Here is a 19648-nt window from a genome sequence, read left to right on the forward strand (position 1 = left end):
ACTTTGATTTTTGTTGAAGCTATTTGCATTCGCTACCTCCATTACGACGGTAAAAGTTTTTTCAGGGGCAAGTCAATATTTCTTGGGAAAACAGCCCGAAAGGTGTAAAAAACCCCTATGTCATCATATGTGGCGGTCGATAACTCTTGAACTGTTCAACCGATTTGGTCCAACATTTGGTCTTCGTCATATTATATCCAAACTTAGTTTCATGGGGATTAACTTCCGGTATTTCTAGTCAATATTTAAAAAATCGATATCACTTGAATGGGCCAACCAATTTGGTACAATCTTTGGATCTCCTAATATTTTATCAAAATTTAGTTTAACTTCTAAAATCGGTCCACCCTAAGGGTACCTGCCCCACAAAAGTTCAAAATTTGTGTTTTATGCTGGAGGCTGTAAAAAAATTCGGACTGGCCGAACTTAATGATAATTTACTTTTTGTTGTAAATTCTAAACCTATTTAGTTGTCGGCTAAACCGACTGTTTCGTTTCGTTTCGAACTTATTCTTTATCTGACGTTTCTTCATGAAGTTATTCCTGCTATTCGTACAAAGAAGAACATTGCATATATCTAAAAGAAAATAAATAGAACCAAGTTTTCCTTGGGCTTAAATACATCAACCATTTTTAATCATAATTATATACATATAGCCATGTATGAACAAAGTTGCATACATATCCATAAATGTAATCACTCCCACTTTCCACTTACACACATGCCACATTCATATGTAAAGCAAAAAATAGAAACAAAAATAAAGAAAAACAACATTCTCAATGTAAGGCCAACCACATTGTGACAGCAAACAAATCTCGACATACAGACGAACAAATTTATTAACATTTAATTATTCATTAGGCTGGGGAGGCGTTTAGCGGCGCTTGTGTTGCTGTTGCCTGGTGTTTCTGTTTGTATTGTCGATAGCATAGCGTCGATAACCTATCCTAGCCTAAAGTATAGTGCAGAGGCCTTTGAATGTGCCTAGTGTATGACATGCCTGTACATGACTTTGAATATGGCAAAAACGTGTTTCACAGATACAGGCATGTAATACAGTGAATACACGGTGGTGGCATACCGGACATCCGACTGCGTAGTCTAATGGCCTAATGTTAAATTGACACCATGGCGAGTGGTAAATTAGTGGCAAAGGTGTTTTCGACATTTTAGTATACGACGTTTTATTGTCCCGGCCAGTGGAACTGCAGCGTATTCAAACAAGTGCCAGTCAGTCAGTACAACAAGTTCGATGTAAGTGTCCAGTGGCTTGCTGTGGCTGGCTGTTACTGGTGGTTCCTGTGTGAAATTGTGTGTAGAACTGTGAATTATTAACTTGCCTGTTTGTTTGTGTGTTTTTTGATGAAAAATTACAACGAAGAACGTCATTCCAGTTGTTAATCAGTCGCTGTTGATCTTATGAATTGCAAATAAGAATTAGTCAAAAGAGAACAACAACAAGAAAAACAAGTAACATAAAAAGGCAACTTGAGTGTGATAATCTAGAATTTGCTGCCTTTTGTCTTCATTTCGTGTCTTGTTGTGTAAAGTGGCGTTCCTTGTGATTCGTTTATTGTTTTCGAAAACAAAGTGATTTGACAAACCGTCAACATGAAGGACAATTTGGAGTTATTTGGTCGCGAAGGCTCAGTGGATACTCAATATTCACATTTGGTATTACCTTTATAACGTTTGCTATATAATTGGACAAATTTATAGATATGGAAATAATGTTTATGTTATGAAGACCATATGTCAAAACTATTTTAAGTGTTCATTATTTTTTTAAGATTCATTTACAGTGTGGTTCGAAATAGATTTTACTGTATGAAAATGAATGACTTCAATTGAGGAAACAAACTGGACAAAAGAAGCGCACAAGCTCTATTACCCAAATTAAATTAATGTTTTGTGGATTATATGAAAAATACGTAAACGTGGATTTAAAAAAAAAAAACAAAAGACAAAAAATAAACTTGAACGATTTAGTTTGAAAGTTCTAAGCTCTTCACCACGTTGACTGCGGAATATCACATTCTTTAACCAAGGTTTAATACCAATGAGACATCCATATTTTCTACCCGTTCAGTATTGGAATTTTGTAACTAATTTTTTGTTTACCGACAAAAATCGATAAAATTAAAGCGCAAAATTATGAAAAACAACTAAAAAATTGTTAAGTTCGGCCGGGCCGAACTTTTATACCCTCCACCATAAAATATTCTGAAGTAAAACGGAATAATTATTTTCTTTCCTGTTAACAATTTTAGGCGGAGATATTTTGTGATCACTGATATCTGAATAAGGTAAAAGAAATCATAAACAAGTAACAAAAGTGTTAAGGTCGGCCGGGCCGAACTTTTTATACCCTCCACCATAAAATAACCTTAATGGAATAATTGGTTTCCTTTCCATTGGGAAAGTACTTAGATCATCCGCCACGTCAAGCCATATTCCTAGGAGGAGTAAATTATGTTACTATATAATACCGTTTAACTTTACATAAAATCTCCAATTAACCCTATTGGTTAAAAATTTTAGCTAAAAATCTCAAAATACGGAAAGTCGAGACGTACCGTTTATGTGGGCTATACCAAAATATGGACCTATATTATCGATTTTTGATCCAGAGGTTTCTTGGTCACAGAGAACCTCATATATCAAGTTATAGCTATTTGGGTTAAAAATTGTAGCTAAAATCCACAAAATACCGAAAATCGGGAGGTACCGATATATGGGGGCTATACTAAAACATGGACCTATATTAACGATGTTTGTTGGATAAGTTTTGTGGCCACTGAGAACCTCACATGTCAAATTACAGCAAGTTCGATTCAAAATTGTAGCTAAAATTTCAAAATGCCGAAAATCGGGAGGTATCGTTATATGGGGGCTATACCAAAACGTGGACCGATCTAGCCCATCATCGAACTTGACGTGCCTGCAAACAAAAGAGACATCTTCTCAAAATTTCAGCGTCCTACCTCAATTTGTGTGTATGCTAGAGTGATTACCACCAGACGGACGGACATTCATAGATCGACTCAGAATTTTACACTGATCAACAATAAATATATATTTTATAGGGTCGCAAATGATTATTTCAATGCGTTACAAACGGAAAAACAAACCTAATTACCTTCCATACTATGGTGAAGGGTATAATAAAAATTTCAAAGTACCTGAAAATGGGCGGTATCTTTATATTGGGGCTATACCAAAACGTGAACGTGGGATTTTTGATAAAATGTTTTTTGACCTACAGAGACCCTAAATGCCAAATTGTATCTAATCCGGTCTGAAAATGTAGCGAAAAACACGAAAATACCTCAAATCGGGAGGAACCGTTATATGAGAGCTATACCAAAACTTGAACCTATATCTATATTTTTTTGTAGATATGTTTTTTGACCTCCATGTATCCTAAATGCCAAATTACATCTAATTCTGTCTGCAAATGTGGCGTAAAAACTCAAAATACCTCAAATCGGGAGATACCGTTATATGGAGGCTATATCAAACCTTGGACCTATAGATATGTTTCTTGGCCTCCAGGAACCCTAAATGCCAAATTATAGCTAATTCGGTCTGCAAATGTGGCGAAGAACGTCAAAATACCTCAAATCCCGAGGTACCGTTATATGGGGGCTATACCAAAGAGTGGACCGATATAGCCCATCTTCGAACTTGACCTGCCTATGGAAAAAAGACCCTCGGGTGCAAAATTTCAGCACTCTATCTCAATTAATTCAGACGCTAGAGTGATTACAACATACGGACAGACGGACATGGCTAGATCGTCTTAGAATTTTATCCTGATCAAGAATATACATACTTTATAGGGTCGCAAATGATTAGTTCGATGTGTTACAAACGGAATGACAAACTTAATATACCCTCCATACTACGGTGGAGGGTATAAAAATGTATTCAATCGGTCAGGAACCTTATACAAAAACGTGGACCTATACTGACAGTTTTTGGTGGAGATGTTGTGTGACCACTGGGAACCTCAAATGTCAAATTACAGGTAGTTCGGTAAAAAATTTTAGCTAAAATCCTCAAAATACCAAAATCGGGAAGTACTGTTATATGGGGGCCTGTACTAAAACATGGTCCTATGTTGACGGTTTTTGGTGGAGATGTTTTGTGACCAGTGGTCAAATGTTCAATTGTAGGTAGTTTGCTAAAAAAAGTGTAGTTAAAATCCACAATCCACATGGGGGCTATACCAAAACATGGACCTATGTTTACAGTTTTAAGTGGATATGTTTTGTGGTTACTAGCAGCCTCAACTGTCAAATTACAGGTAGTTCGGTCAAAAATTTTAGCTAAAATCTTCAAAATACCGAATGTCGGGAGGTACCATTATATGGGGGCTATACCAAAACATGGACCTATGTTGACCGTTTTAGGTGAAGCTGTTTTGTGATTACTAGGAACATCAACTGTCAAATTACAGGTATTTCGGTAAAAAATTGTAGCTAAAATCCTCAAAATACCGAAAATTAGGAGGTACTGTTATATGGGGCAATACTAAAACATGGACCTATTTTGACGGCTTTTGGTGAAAATGTTTTGTGACCACTGGGAACCTCAAATATTCAATTGTAGGTAGTTTGGTCAAAAAGTGTAGTTAAAATCCACAAAATACCGAAAATCGGGAGGTACCGTTATATGGGGGTTATACCAAAACATGGACCTATGTTGACGGTTTTTAGTGGAGAGATTTTGTGACCGTTGGGAACACTAAACGTGAAATTTCAGGTAGTTCGGTCAAGAAATGTAGCTAAAATCCCCAAAATACCGAAAAATCGGGAGGTATCGTTATATGGGAGCTATACTAAAACATAGACATATGTTGACGGTTTTTGGTGGAGATGTTTTGTGACCACTGGGAACCTCAAATGTTCATTTGTGGGTAGTTTGGTCAAAAAGTGCAGTTAAAATCCACAAAATACCGAAAAATCTGGAGCTACCATTATATGGTGGCTATACCAAAACATGGACCTATGTTGAATGTTTTAGGTGGAGATGTTTTGTGATCACTGGGAACTCCAAAAGTGAAATTGCAGGTAGTTCGGGGAAAAATTTTAGCCAAAATCCTCAAGATATTTTGTTACCACTGGGAACCTTAATAGTGAAATAACAGGTAGTTCGGTAAAAAACTGTAGCTGAAATCTTAGAAGTCTAACAGGTCCTTTCGCTGAAGACATTAATGACTTCTAATAGAAAACAACCAGTAAATCTTCTGAAAGATCTTCCCCAAAATATGTGGGATATGAAATCATTATTCCAAAGTAAATTATAAACAATCAATTGACCCCAAAAATATTTCAGATATGCACTTTGCAATCAAAATATATATTTAAATTATGGACCTTAAATTTACTTAATTTTTTTTTTTTTGATTTTAAACATTTTTGATAAATATAGAACAAATTGTCGAAACCCTGTTCTGAACCCTTGCCAATTAGCATGATTCAAAAACTACTTGGGGTGATTTATTTACGGAGCTATGACAATCCACGCTTAAGCTCGCGATAGCGACCAAAAACGTGCAAAAAGCGCTGTACCCCTCTAGTCATTACCTAGGAAGGTATGCAGAAGCTCATGATGGGCATTGAAGTCATCTAGAACCTGACGGTTATTTCCCCCTAAAAGCGAACTAATATCGGGCATAGCTATTCATCGGCGGAATGTACATTAAGCAATTCTATATTGGCAGTCCCACACTTTCGTTTTCTGAGTTAGCAACTCTATTTTTTCTACGACTTCTACTTTATATTGTGTCAAATTTTCATCTTGAGTTGTAAATCTCAGTGACAACAAATTTCTGGCGGAAAAATGTAAGACCCGCTGACCTATACTGATAATCCTCTTCTGGAGTATTTTATAACCCCGTGGAAGACTAAATAACAAATTTCATTCTTTCGGTGTTACGAAAATCGGGGCTTTGGGCGCTATATCGAAACGTGGAGCAATACCGACGAATTTCAGAAAGAGAGACTTTAACCTCCAACAAAGACTAAATACCAAATTTAAGCCATTTGGATGGGTTTCTGTGGCCACAACCTTCGATATACCAAAAATCGGGAGGTACTGTTCTATGGGGGCTATATGAAGGCGTGGACCAATGCCGACAAATTGATGGAAGAAAGTTTTATACCTCCCGACAAATTTATGGGAGAAAGTTTTATACCCCCAACGAAGACTTAGTACCAAATAATGAGTCTGAAACATTCAAAATACCGAAAATCGGGTGGTACCGTTCTATGGGGCTATATTAAGGCGAGAAAGTTATATACCCCCAACGAAGACTAAGTACCAAATTTCAGCCATTTCGGTGTTTTTATGAGGCTAAAAATTTCAAAATACCGAAAATCTGGTGGTACCGTTCTATGGGGGCTATACCAATATGTGGACCGATGTAGCACATTTGCAATACCAAACATCCTAGGAGTAATGAAAACTTCTAAACTTCAAATTACAAAGCTCGATATAAGCTTATCCGGGTCCGCGTTGCTGGACCCTTGTTGGTTCTCCATGTAAACCCTAATAATCCATCTATCTATCTTTTCTTATACCCATAGTATGGAGGGTATAATTTATGTTGTCATTCTGTTTGTAACACATCGTCGGAGACCCTATAAATAATATTCATTCTTGATCAGCATATAATTCTACGTCAACTCGTAATACTTGAGATAGACCTTTATAAGTTGGGCAAATTTTTACTACTCCTACGGTATTTGGCATTGGTATATTATCTTCGCTCGAAGGTAGAAAAAATGTCTGCAGAGAATTGTAGGTTTAGATCCACGTTTTGATATTGCCCCAATGCACTATACATATGTGATTTGGACAACTTTATAGGCAAAATGTCGATTTTTGCACTTTTAATAACGAGTTTTCTAATTTGATTCGAAGAATTAAATGTCAAATTCTATGGATGTGCAATTTGTTTTCAAAAATATTTAAAACTCGCGGTATAATTCGAAGCTAAAATCAAAATTTCGAAGACAAATTAAAAAATGTTAAAAAAGATTAAAACTCAGAGCAGAATTTAAACGCAATTTGTAAAAGTTTGGTAATAATCAAATACACAGATATGATATTCAGTGGAATGGTGGCGTTGTGTACTTTCTGTTTTAAAAAATAATTTTCTTTAAAATGTTTGTTGTAGTAGACAAAAATCGTCATATAATACTTAAAACGATCTCTTTAAGCATATCAATGTTTATAAAAATTATTTAGCGGATCAGTATTTTAGTTCATTATTACCGTTTTTTCTTTTGTTTTAATCGCGTTCATTGGGTTGGAACGAATAAAATAGGTAAAATGGGAAGAGGGGATAGGAAAAAGAAAAATTGTTCGTAATATCCGAGTTATTAGAACTTACTTTTAAATATCATATATTAAAGGTCGGTTGTGTTTTTCCAATCAAAAAACGAAAAAATATAAAAATTTTTAAAAAATAATTTTTCCAATCTTTTCAAAATAAATCTTTGAATAAAAGAACAATCAGCAACATATACAAACGTTTAAGACTTTTATTGCTTGCATAAATCATGGGAAAACTCCCTACACTTTTGCAAGCTGGAGGGAGACCTCCTAATATTTCTGGTGTAATAAAAACTCGAGCTGTTGGAAGAAGATCGTCCTCCTTGTCTGACGCAACAAAAATTCGTGATTTGAATGAAGCATCTCCAGGAGCTCAATCCAAACAATCTTTGTGTGGGAAGAAACCCGAATCTGTACCCAAAGCACCGCGTGCTACGCTTTCAACTATAAGCAAATTAAAAAGAACACCAGATCTAGAGCAATCGGTCGATATGTTAGATGAAGATACTGCAATTTCAATGGATAATGTATTGGATGACTTGAATAAGCGAACAATTTCATCTACTTCTATGGATCAAGGTTTTCAAGAGGTTAAAAACAAGAAAAAGCGCAAACATGAAGGTGATGTTGAAATAAGATTATCCCAAAATAGCTTAAATAATAACTCGCAAGATTCAAATAGGTTTTCCTTGTTAGGTGATTTGGATATAGAATCAGATTTCATTGTAAATGATAATGTTCCTAACGTTAAAGATAATATGCAGACCAAAGCAGAACAGAAAGATTCGTTTTGTCCACCTATTTTTCTGCAGAACGTCAATATAAATTCTCTTATTGAACAGCTAAAATCCAAAAACATCCAATTTAAGATTAAAAATCAATCAAAAACCAGAAGCAAATTATTCTTGAAAGATGCCTCGACACATGCAGAAATGATGCAGTTATTAAAAGAAAAGAAGATTTCTTCTTATTCTTACACTCCTAAGGAGTTTAAACGTCAAAGCTTAATCTGTAGGGGATTATATTATAAGACAAATCCCGATGATATAAAGTCAGAGATCGACTATTTTGTTCCCGATACTGTTGAGTCAGTAACTAAGTTTTCTACTGACTTCTCAAAAAAGAATGGCATTGATACTGGATTATTTTTAGTTACTTTAAAGGTAAATCGCAGAGTAAACGAAATCATTAGGCTCCATACTATCCTTGGTCAAACTACATATTGGGAAAAACCCAAAAGTTCGACCAAAATTCCACAGTGCTATAGGTGTCAACAGTGGGGACACTTCTCAAAAAATTGTAGTCGTCCCATCTCATGCGTCAAATGTGATAAGAAACATGAACGTGGTGCCTGTGAATTAGGTTCGGAAGATAAAGTTTTTTGTGTTAATTGCAATAGTTATGGTCACACTGCAAATTATAGGGGATGTACCGCTTACAAAGATTATGTCTTACATAGGAAAAAGGCCGCTGAAGATCTTAAAGCACGAAAAACTGCTGCAATCGGCAATGTTGCTAGAGCTCTCAATGCAACAAACACAGTTACTACAAACTGTTCATTTGCTAAAATTCTTAGGGGAACTGATACTTTTTGCGACAAACCAGAGAAACCTAGATTTATTCAAGAATTTTTAAATGTAGCACAAATATTATGTGATCCGGAGCAATTGACCCTTGAAGAAAGGGTAAAACGTTTTCTTAGCAATTACCAAAAAATGTCAAAAGAGGAAGCTAAAGCTGAATGCTTAAAGTTAGTAAAAGTTGTCCAAGATGTCTACTGTCCATAAATGTTTGAACTTAATTACGTATAACGTTGGATCCCTCGTCCACGTTAGTAGAAAAATTGAACTTAATGAAATTCTGCGCCATTCTAAGGTTGATGTAGCTTTCCTACAAGAGTTACACTTACCTGAAGGAACTACCATATATTTAGATAATTACGTTATTTTAAGGGATAGTAGTCCTCTCGGGGTTGCTGTAGCATTCAGTAAAAACATTACTTGTACAAAAGTTAGTATTCCTGGATTAAATTTTTCACATTTATTTGTGGAGGTTAACGTAAAAATTAATGGTTCAGTAAGGAAAATTTTATGCGGGTCTATTTACTTTCCTAGTAACTTTGATAGAAGATCAATTTGTAACGGTTTATCCTCTATTCAAACGTTCTCGGAAAATTTTGATGGTTTAATAATCGGTGGCGATTTAAACGCTAAAAATATTGCCTGGGGAGATACCACCAATAACTATAATGGTGAGGTTCTTTCAAACTGGATTGCATCCGAAAATTTGAATGTTTCGAGATTTTGCGATTCATATCCTACATATCCGGGTGGTTCTTCCCACTTAGATCACTTCATCGTCAGTACCAATTTGATTTGCAACCAAAATTTCACAACTAGTACTCTCTCCACTTTTTCAGACCACTTACCTCTGCAACTTAAAATTTCCTTTTCACAATTTGACTTCATCCTAGATTCGCCCGAAAGCTTTACTTCTTTTAAAAACACAAATTGGGATGGGTTTAGGTTTGATCTCATGAATGCTTTATTGTGTCATTTTCCTCCTATTGATCGAAATTTATCTAACAGTGAAATTGACTATTATATCGATGAGTTCGTTACGTCATTTAATTTTATTCTAAAAATTCACACAAATGAGCAAAATAGGAGAAATTCAAAGTTTGTAGTGTCGGATCATTTGAAGAATCTACTCAAAATTAAGTACAATTGGCAAAGAGACTTAAAAAGGATATTTGCTCGAACCCTAACTAGAAGAGATCCTGAATATATGATGATATCGAAGCAAATTAAATTAATTCAAATAATAATTAAAGAGCAAGCGGAGTTAGAGCAAGCTAATGTCTTTAATTCTAAACTAAGGGAAATAAGACCTGGTCCTTGGGCATATAAGCAAATATTTCAGATTATAGGGAATAAGAAAAGATCAAAGGTGACGGACATCACGGTAAATGGAAATAACATTACAGATTTGAATGAAAAGTTAGAAGTTCTTAGAAATCATTTTTCGTCCGTATATCAAAGTTCTCCTCCAAATAGAAATACATCCTATATAGATGACACGATAAACCAGACCATATCTAGTGCTCCTGATACTACGACTGTCTTTAATGGCGTTACAAGTGCCTTGAACAATCAGAATAGCTCTACATTCACAACTTTAAATTCACTTCAAGAAATTGTAAAGCTTATCAATAATAAAAAGTCTTGTGGTGTGGATAATATATCCAATTTCCTTATTAAGAAATTTCCCGTCAAGGCTTTCGAATATTTAACTATTTTGTTTAATAATTGTCTGAATAATGGTTATTTTCCAAAAGCGTGGAAGATTGCAAAAATTGTAACTATTCAGAAAAAATGTGGTAGTAATGATGTCAATAATTTGAGGCCAATTTCATTACTTTCCAATCTTGGCAAGCTGTTCGAAAAAGTTATTAGGGAAAAAATGAATGCAGGTCTGGAAGATTCCTACATCTCACATTATCAATTTGGGTTTAAGAAAGGAAATTCCACTGTTCACGCCCTTCTGAAATTTCACAACGACATTATTCAAAATCTAAGAGAACGCAACTGCACAGTTGCTGTTTCTCTTGATATTGAAAAAGCTTTTGATAAGACGTATCATAATGGTATTTTATACAAAATGATTTCTATTGGTTTTCATCCTTCGATTGTTAAACTTTTCAAGAGTTTTCTCGAGGAGAGAAAATTCTGTATTCAGATAGGAAATGCAGTATCATCTGAGGGTTCTATGTCATGCGGTGTGCCCCAAGGCTCTATTTTGGCTCCCCACTTATACAACATTTCGATTTACGACTTTCCTCACGAAGTAAATGGGTCCAAGGGAATACTTTATGCAGACGATTCACTCCTTTATGCTCATGATGAATCTCCATCAGTTGCTCTGCAACATGTCTCGACGCATCTAAATCAAGTTAGCAATTTTTATTCGCAATGGGGAATAAAAATCAATGTTTCAAAAAGTAATGCCATATGCATTCGCAATGCTTCAGGTAAATGCAAATATACAGTGGTACCAGAAAGTAAGAAACTAGATTTATCTTTGGATGGTAACAAAATCGATTTTAAAGAAAATTTAAAATACCTTGGCGTTAATTTTAACAAGTTGTTGAAGTTTAATAAACACGCTTTATATAATTTAGAAAGAGCCAATCGTATAAAAGGCGCCTTTGCAGTTCTTTTTAATAGTAAATTTTTGTCTACACAAACTAAACTTTATGTATATAAAGTGAGTTTACGTCCCGTACTTTTGTATGCATTTACAATTTGGTTTTGTATATCACCAACCACAATGAAAAATTTGGAGATTTTTGAACGACACGTTCTCCGCAAGTGTTTAGGACGAAATTTTAGCGCATTGAATAAGCGATACTCTAATGAATATATTTATAGAGAAAGCAAAATTACACCTTTGTCACAGTATTCCCTAAATTTAATGAAACGTTTTGTTGAAAGACTTTCATATCATGACAACTGTTTAATCCAAAATATTCTAGAAAGCGAATCAGAAATTGGCTGGACAAACACGAACTATCTTTCTGCTATTGGTATTTTACAAGAACAAATCGATAGTCCTAGTTACGATTTCTATATATGTTCTACTCCCGGTACGCATAGGGGATAATTTTTTTTTTTTTTTATTTTTATTATTTAGTTTGGTTTTTTTATCCTTAGTTTAAGTAAAATAAGTAGTTTTTAAGTTTTTTTTTATTACACATAGATACAACTCTATAAGTTTCTCTAAGTGCCGGGAGCAAGCACTGTACACTTAAAGAAGTTTTTGTTTATAAAATTGTTAATGGTCATCATTTAAATGTGTAAGCAAGCTGCAAAATCTTTTAGCCATGACATTAAAATAATACAATATAGTTTTAAGTATTCTCATCAATAATTGTTTTATATACTTTATTACTGAAAACAAAAAGTCTCAATAAATATAAATCTAAATCTAAATCTATCATATGTTAAAATATTTGAAACAGAGCTCAAATTCGTCGCTATCCGGTTGTGCTTTAAAGCGGGCCTGTAAATCCTAACAAATTTTAAAAAATTCTACTCGCGGGGTAACAATTTTTGTTAGTTTTAAGAACTTGAATGTGTGTACAAGTATTGGAAGCACAAAACTTTGTTTGCTATAAACGTAGTTTCTTATAACCGATGTTCGCTATATCCGAATTTTACTGTGTAAATCTTTGGTTTATCTTACTTTTGCATATAAAGCATTAAAAATGTATAAAAAGCTCATAAGTCCACCGCTATTAATTTTTGCCTCAAAAACAGGCCAAATTACCTATAGTGCAATGGAATGATACCTCTCAATTTGGGAATGTTGAAGATTTTAGCCACATTTTCCAACCGAAATAGCGGAAATTTTGTATTTATTCATTAGGTATATGAAACATTTCCAAAGTCCACATTTTTATATAGAACGGTACCTCCCGGTGTTCAGCATTTTGAAGCTTTTAGCCGTTTTGATATAGCATCCATAGTCTTAGTCTTCCCTAGGGGTATAAAATATTCCCGCATAGAATTGTCGGTACAGATTTTGATATAGCCTCCTCAGAACTTAGCATCCGGATTTTCGAGGTTTTACATATATTATTCATGCAAATTGTTTATAAATTGATTGTTCGTCTACGCTGGAGGTGGTGAATATTCCTGCAGAAAATTGCCGACATAGGCCCAAGTTTCGATATAGCTCCCATAGAACGGTACCTCTCTATTTTTGATAGCCTCATCATCCCACCGAAATGGCTTAAGCTTACGACATACGTATTTACATTCTTAACTATCGCAACGGAATTGCTAAAATTTAGTAAGCTTTACTGCAGAGATTTTTCGGTTAGTTCCACGTTTTGATGTAGCTCCCATAAAATGGAATCTCCGATTTTCGGTATTTCGGAGAACTTGCCCCCATTATCCCACCGAAATGGCTTAAGCTTACGACACACGTATTTACACACCTAACTAAAGTACACACACACTTTCACCAAATTCTGTCCAGCCGTTTCGAAGGAGTTTAAATTCGGAGTTTAAAAGCATGACAACCCTGAAGAATTTTTTTATACAAATATGCATACACCACGTTGCTGGCCCGTCGTTTTTGCGACCAATGTACAACATTTAGACGTTCTATATATTTAACCGTCTTTAAAATTCGGTTTTGCCTTGGTATATTGATATTTTAGACATTTTGGAAAACTTTTTGATTTCTGGAATTTCGGTCAAGTGAAATTTTAAGATATCGGGATTTACTGTATTCCACTTATTGAAACCAGTGTTTATAGCGTTATTGTAATCACATTTACTAAAATACATTTTTGAAAAATTGGGCTGTCCTCGATTTGCTACTTCCGAAATGACCATTCAAGATGAACACAGTTATTACCATTGTATTCCAAGCATTTTTTAAGCAATACGCTCACAAATATCTTGGATTTCGCATTTCTGAAATTCTTTTATAGGCTCTCCGATGAATATTTCGATGTGTTGCAAATGGAATGACAAATTTAATTATACCCTCCATATTATGGTGGAGGGTATAAAAAAGCCAAAGTAACATCTGTTGGTCAATACAATTCTTCTTTTTATTTCACAACTGATGTCGTTTGTTGTGTATACGGAGGTGCCGAGATAGACGAAGTCTTTTACTACCTCAAAATTATAGGAACCAACTTCAATAGTTGGTCCGATCTCAATGGACGCATTGCGCATCGACACCATCAATTCTTCTCGCCGTTTACCATCAGGCCAACTGTAGCAGATTCTCTTTCGACCTTCATAAAGGTATCGGTTACTTCTTTTACTGATCGTCCCATGATGTCTATATCAAGCAAGTAACATGTGGCTATTGGTGTAGATTGTACCACTTCTTTTGACTTTTGCCTCCCGTATAACCTTTTCTAGCGGGATGTTGAAAAGATCACACAAAAGGCTGGCTCCTTGCCTGAAACCCTTTTTGGTACAAAACTCTTCGGAGAGGTTCTTTCCTATTTTAACTGAAGATCTTGTGTCAGTTAGAGTCATTTTACAACGCCGAATGAGCTTTGCGGGGATACCAAATTCAGACATGGCTTGAAATACCTCTGAACGTAGCGGGCTGTCGAAGGCTGCTTTATAATCGACAAAAAGGTGGTAGGTGTCGCTCTGCATCTCTTGGGTCTTCTCCAGGATTTGCCGCAGGGTAAATATCTGGTCAATGGTGGACTTACCAGGTCTAAAGCCGCAACGGTATGGACCAATTATTTCGTTGACCATGGGCTTTAGTCGTTCGCACAATATCCCTGACACTATCTTGTAGGCGATAGGGAGAAGACTTATGCCCCTATAGTTGGAGCATAAAGTCTTATCTCCTTTCTGATGGACGGGTCACAGGTTCCAATCGTCGGGTACGCGTTCTTCCTGCCAGATGGAGCTAATTAGCTGATGCATATACCTTATCGACGTGTCTTGACCTCATCTTGGCCGGGTGGTGTACATTCAAAACCATCTTCTGGGATTGGATCTGTGGTATCTTCGCTGACTTCGCTACTATTGGATACCATCAGTTTGGAAAAATGCTCTTTCCATATCCTTAGCATACTATCTGTATCAGTTACCAGATTACCTTGCTGGTCTCTACAGAAGGATGTGCCAGGTCCAAAGCCATCAGTTTGACGTTTCACTCTTTGGTAGAATTTTCGGACTTCATTCTGTCTCCTGTACATCTAGATTTGTTCACACTCCCGCTTTAACGTCTCTCTCTTTTTCCTTTCTCCTTTTCTCCCGATACCTCTCTCGTGCGCTACGCGTTGCCACTGATTGTAAAGTAGCCCTATATGCCGCATTTTTTTCTTCGGTAGCAGCACGACACTCCTGGTCATACCATGGATTCCTTGGTGGAGGTCTCTGGTATCCAAGTACTAATTTTGCGGCTGATTGCATGGAGTGGGCAATGTTTTCCCATTGTCCTGATATGATATCGGGACGAGGAGTGCTTTGATTAAGCAGTTGGGCAGTTGAGTGGAATATGATGTGGCTACCTGTTGTGATTGCAGCTTACCGATGTCCAACTTCAGTGTTGTGTCTGTTCGCACTTTGTTTTCTACGTTTAATCTGGTACGTACCTTTGCTGCAACGAGGTAGTGGTTCGAGGCTATGTTTGCACCTCGGAACGATCTAACATCCAACACGATTGATGCATGTCTTCCATCTATAACAACGTTATCAATTTGATACAGATTTGGATATAGCCTCCATATATATCTTTCACATAGCCTTCAAATTTAACATGGGATGTTTTCTTAAAGCCTTTTTCAGTTTCACCGATTTTGACAAAAATCACTAAACATGCAATGTATCTCACATTAATTAAATTAAGAAAATATGACGTAATTATCCGTAATTGAGTGACATCGGTCGGAATTATATATCTAAGCCATATTCAAACCTAAACCGATATGGACCAAAGTTGATATTTTTCATTCCTGTGCCCTCATACATACTTTTGCAAACAACGGTAAAACTGAACAGGGGCCTGAGAAACATCCCATGTTAAATTTGAAGGCTATTCATCAAAAATTGAGCGAATTATAGCAAAATCGGGGGAAGATATATATGAGGGCTATATCCAAATTTGAACCGATTTTTACGAAAATCGGTGAATCTATTCAGGAGCCTAAGATATCATATCATATTTGAAGGCAATTCATCAAAAATTGAGCGAATTATAGCAAAATCGGTATATATATATGGGGGCTATATAAAATCTGAACCGATATATCTCAGAAGGTTGCAGGGATGGGCAGAATGTTTTTACACATATCGCTTCGGAAGAGATGTCCAATTAACGGAAATCAAGAGCCAAGGTGGCAATCAAAAGATACGCTCTTCCAAATATTAACAATTTATATTTTTTTAATCAAATTTAAACTTTTAATTCTTGATAACGGTACTCTGCCCATGTGCAGTTGATGTCAATTTTTTGTACTAAAATTTTATATTTATAGCCCACCCATCAAATCCCCACCCAAAACTATTAATATTATCAACAAACTATTCAGAAAATGTTATTTTAAATGTCGTCTAATTTACCTGGGAAGTATTTTTCATATTTTCATATCGACAAAATTCTTTCAGAGTCGTTGTATCGGATGTGTTTACTGTAAGAAAAAAACATAAACATATGTAAAAGTTAACATCACATTTTTTGATTTTTGTCCACGCGGCAACACTGTGCGTCACCCTATAAGCTTTTTATGTTGGGAAGTCAAATTTCAATCGACAAGAAACGTGTTTTGCTCGAAACTGAATTTTTTTTAAATGTGACACTCTTTGAGTGAATGAGCGATATGTTTATTTTTAGTCAAATTAAGCTAGTGCTTCACGCTTGTGATGGTAATTAGTTGTTCTCTAATACCCTCTGTAACTGTATGTTGTTACACATAAAAACTGGCACTGTTTCTGATTTTTTAGTCATTAATAATGCTGTCAAAGTATTTACCAAAATAAACGAGATTTTCAATATGAGAACATAAGTTTTTTATCTTGTTTCCTGTTTGAAATTTAAAGATTCAAATAGACTCTTATATTTACCACAAGCGTAGAAGAAATACAGAAAATAGAGAAATTGTAAAAGAAATATGAACTCAAAATTGTTCTGCCCTTAGTTCAACTACAAACAGTTCAAATACATGCATGTACACATGTACGAATATAACTGACAAACTGTCATATGCTTGTGGCATAATAGAATCAGCGTGTTTTTGTGATATTCCGATGATATTTTTGCCAAAAGCAAATATTTCTCTAACCTCGGAATATTCGAAGCAATTTAAATAATTTACAACATGCATTCGGAAATGTTATTCGGCGAATATTTCAAGTCATGCTGATATCATTATTAAATTGCATGTGCAGATTTTTGAAGCGCATGGAATCAAATGTTGTTCATGCATGCAAACATGCCGCCACCACCACCACAAAAAAGGGAGGTAACACACACACACACAGAGTGTAATGGTTTCTTGTTGAAAATAACCGAAAAGAAAGAAAAACACCAGACTCTAATGTTTTATTTATAAATTCCGGATTTCCGAAAGCACACATTTGATTGGAGAAATTTGAGGGTAGAAGTTCGTTCAACAAGAAATTTAAACTGAAGTGCTCAGGACTCATAGATAACACATTATACCCTCCACGGAGGTATAATTATATTTGTCATTTCGTTTGTAACACATCGAAATATTCGTCGGAGACTCTATAAAGCATAAAATTCTAAGTCCATATAACCATATCCGTCAGTTCGCCTGTCTGTTGAAACCGAGAAGAAGTTCAGTACAGAAGTTTCTATTACTCCAAGGATATTTGGTAATGCAAATGGGCTATATCGGTCCACGTTTTCATAAAGCTTCCATAGAACGATACCTCCGGATTTTCGGTGTTTTGAAGGTACAGCCACATTTTCTCAAAGAAATGCCTGAAATTTTATATATCTCTCTTCTTTGTGGCTACAACAATTTCCACAAGGGCTACAAAACCTTCCCCCAGAAATTTGTCAGCATAGGTCCACGTTTAGATATAGTCCGCATAGAGTCCCTACTGTCGGTATTTTGAAGCTTTTAGTCACATTATCTCTCCGAAATGGCTTAAACTTGGTAATAAGTCTTCTTTAGGGCTAGAAATTTGTCAGTATATGCGCACGTTTAGATATAGTCCGCATGGAACGGTACCTCCGGATTTTCGGTATTTTTAAGGTTCAGCCCCATTCTCTCACCTACTATTGTGATATCTTCGTTGTTTGATCACCTACGAGCACCTACTTTACAAAGGTGATATTTTCTGCTGTCATTGTCAGGTTTTGCTTTTGGTATACCCCATATAGAAGCTGAGATATTCGCTTTGGAAAAAAACGTTGTCTTTTTATCCACCTAAGTTTTTTGCCCTTTCCGACCCCTAAATATTATCCGACCATCACCAAAATCAATAGGCTTCTTCCCCTCCGGGACCCTTCCGGACGTCCAAAATTTCGTGACGATCCGATCAAAATTGCGACCTGTAGCGTGATTACAAGGTGTAGATGTACAGACGGACAGACGGACGGACGGACTGAAGGACGGACTGACGGACGGACACACATAGCCAGATCGACTCAGCTCGTCGAGACATTCATTTTGGTATATACAAGTATGGGTCTACGACCATTATTTCGATGCGTTACAAACTTTTTGGCCAAAACCAACTTATAATACCCTCCCCACATAGTGGTGTAAGGTATAAAAATGGGTTAAAGCCACCATGTCTTTTTTTGTTTTCTCTCGATTTGTGAGTAAACCATACTTCTCTCGATTTTCCCGTCAAAGTAAAAGTAGAAGCAAACTAAATAAGGATCATCTCACTTATGCATTACTTTTCAAAATTTCAACTGCTTCTACCATTAAATGATGCTGACACTTTGAAGCCAGATTTACAGTGTTTTTTGAAATTTTCTTCTAATTTCATTCCGCAAACAGGTTTTTCAAAAAATCATATATAGGATTGTAGTACGTGCGATTCTGAGTTATTTGATACGTATATTGTGAATGTAGTCTGCACAGCTTCATAGAAATCTGCATCCAAATGCGGAAATTTTATGCGAACATTTTTCTAAAAATCATATTTTTCGGGTCTAATATTTGCAATTGTCTCTAGAATACCTCGTACTCCATTGCACATTTTAGTTTTTTACGTTCCGGATCTAATAAATCATTCCTCGTGAAAATCCATCTACTCAAACGCGAGTTACGAGAAATTCCAAAGTAGAAAAATCACCTAAAATTGTTTTTGAAAATATCGCGTATTTTATCGCGTTTTCTGCGGATCGTTTCCACTGCAATGAAAAAACTAGTGCACCGTCTTCGTTTTAGCGGAAACAGAGATTTGAAAACTTCACTGATAAGGAAGCTACATTCATTTTATCCCAAAAAATAGTGTGTGATGCTACATCCACGGTTCTTGATTGACCGCCTTCAAATAGATATATATCGATGTAGATTTTCATGGTGGACACTGAAATCGGATGCGGACAAAAATGGTATCCACTTTGCGCAAATTAGCGATGTTTTATAGGTTTGTTAATGCTGAGATGCAGCTGATGCTACATCTTAGCGTCCAAATTATATTTCGAAAAATATATACAAATTAAAAGATATGGTCTTGCTGTACATGAAAATCACATGCGGACAAAAGATTTCGATAATTACGCGATTTACACGTATTTTAAAATGCATATAAATTAAAATGGGTT

At 35.7% G+C, this 19648-nt stretch overlaps 1 protein-coding gene across 3 annotated transcripts in view; it reads left to right on the plus strand.

Moving 5' to 3' along the window:
- The first annotated feature begins 904 nt into the window (after positions 1-904).
- The window catches only part of LOC141401101 (band 7 protein AGAP004871-like), an 85653-nt gene continuing 66909 nt past the window's right edge, over positions 905-19648 (plus strand). The window contains exon 1 of one of the 3 annotated variants that reach the window (XM_073980942.1): positions 905-1258. The gene's annotated coding sequence lies outside the window, so the exon portion shown is untranslated. Of the gene's footprint in view, positions 1679-19648 lie in introns of all 3 variants that reach the window. The other 2 variants (XM_073980941.1, XM_073980943.1) reach the window with 2 other exon arrangements.

This window comes from Musca autumnalis, unplaced genomic scaffold, assembly GCF_047663935.1.
Source record: "Musca autumnalis isolate F117 unplaced genomic scaffold, ASM4766393v1 scaffold_4, whole genome shotgun sequence".
NCBI lineage: Eukaryota > Metazoa > Arthropoda > Insecta > Diptera > Muscidae > Musca > Musca autumnalis.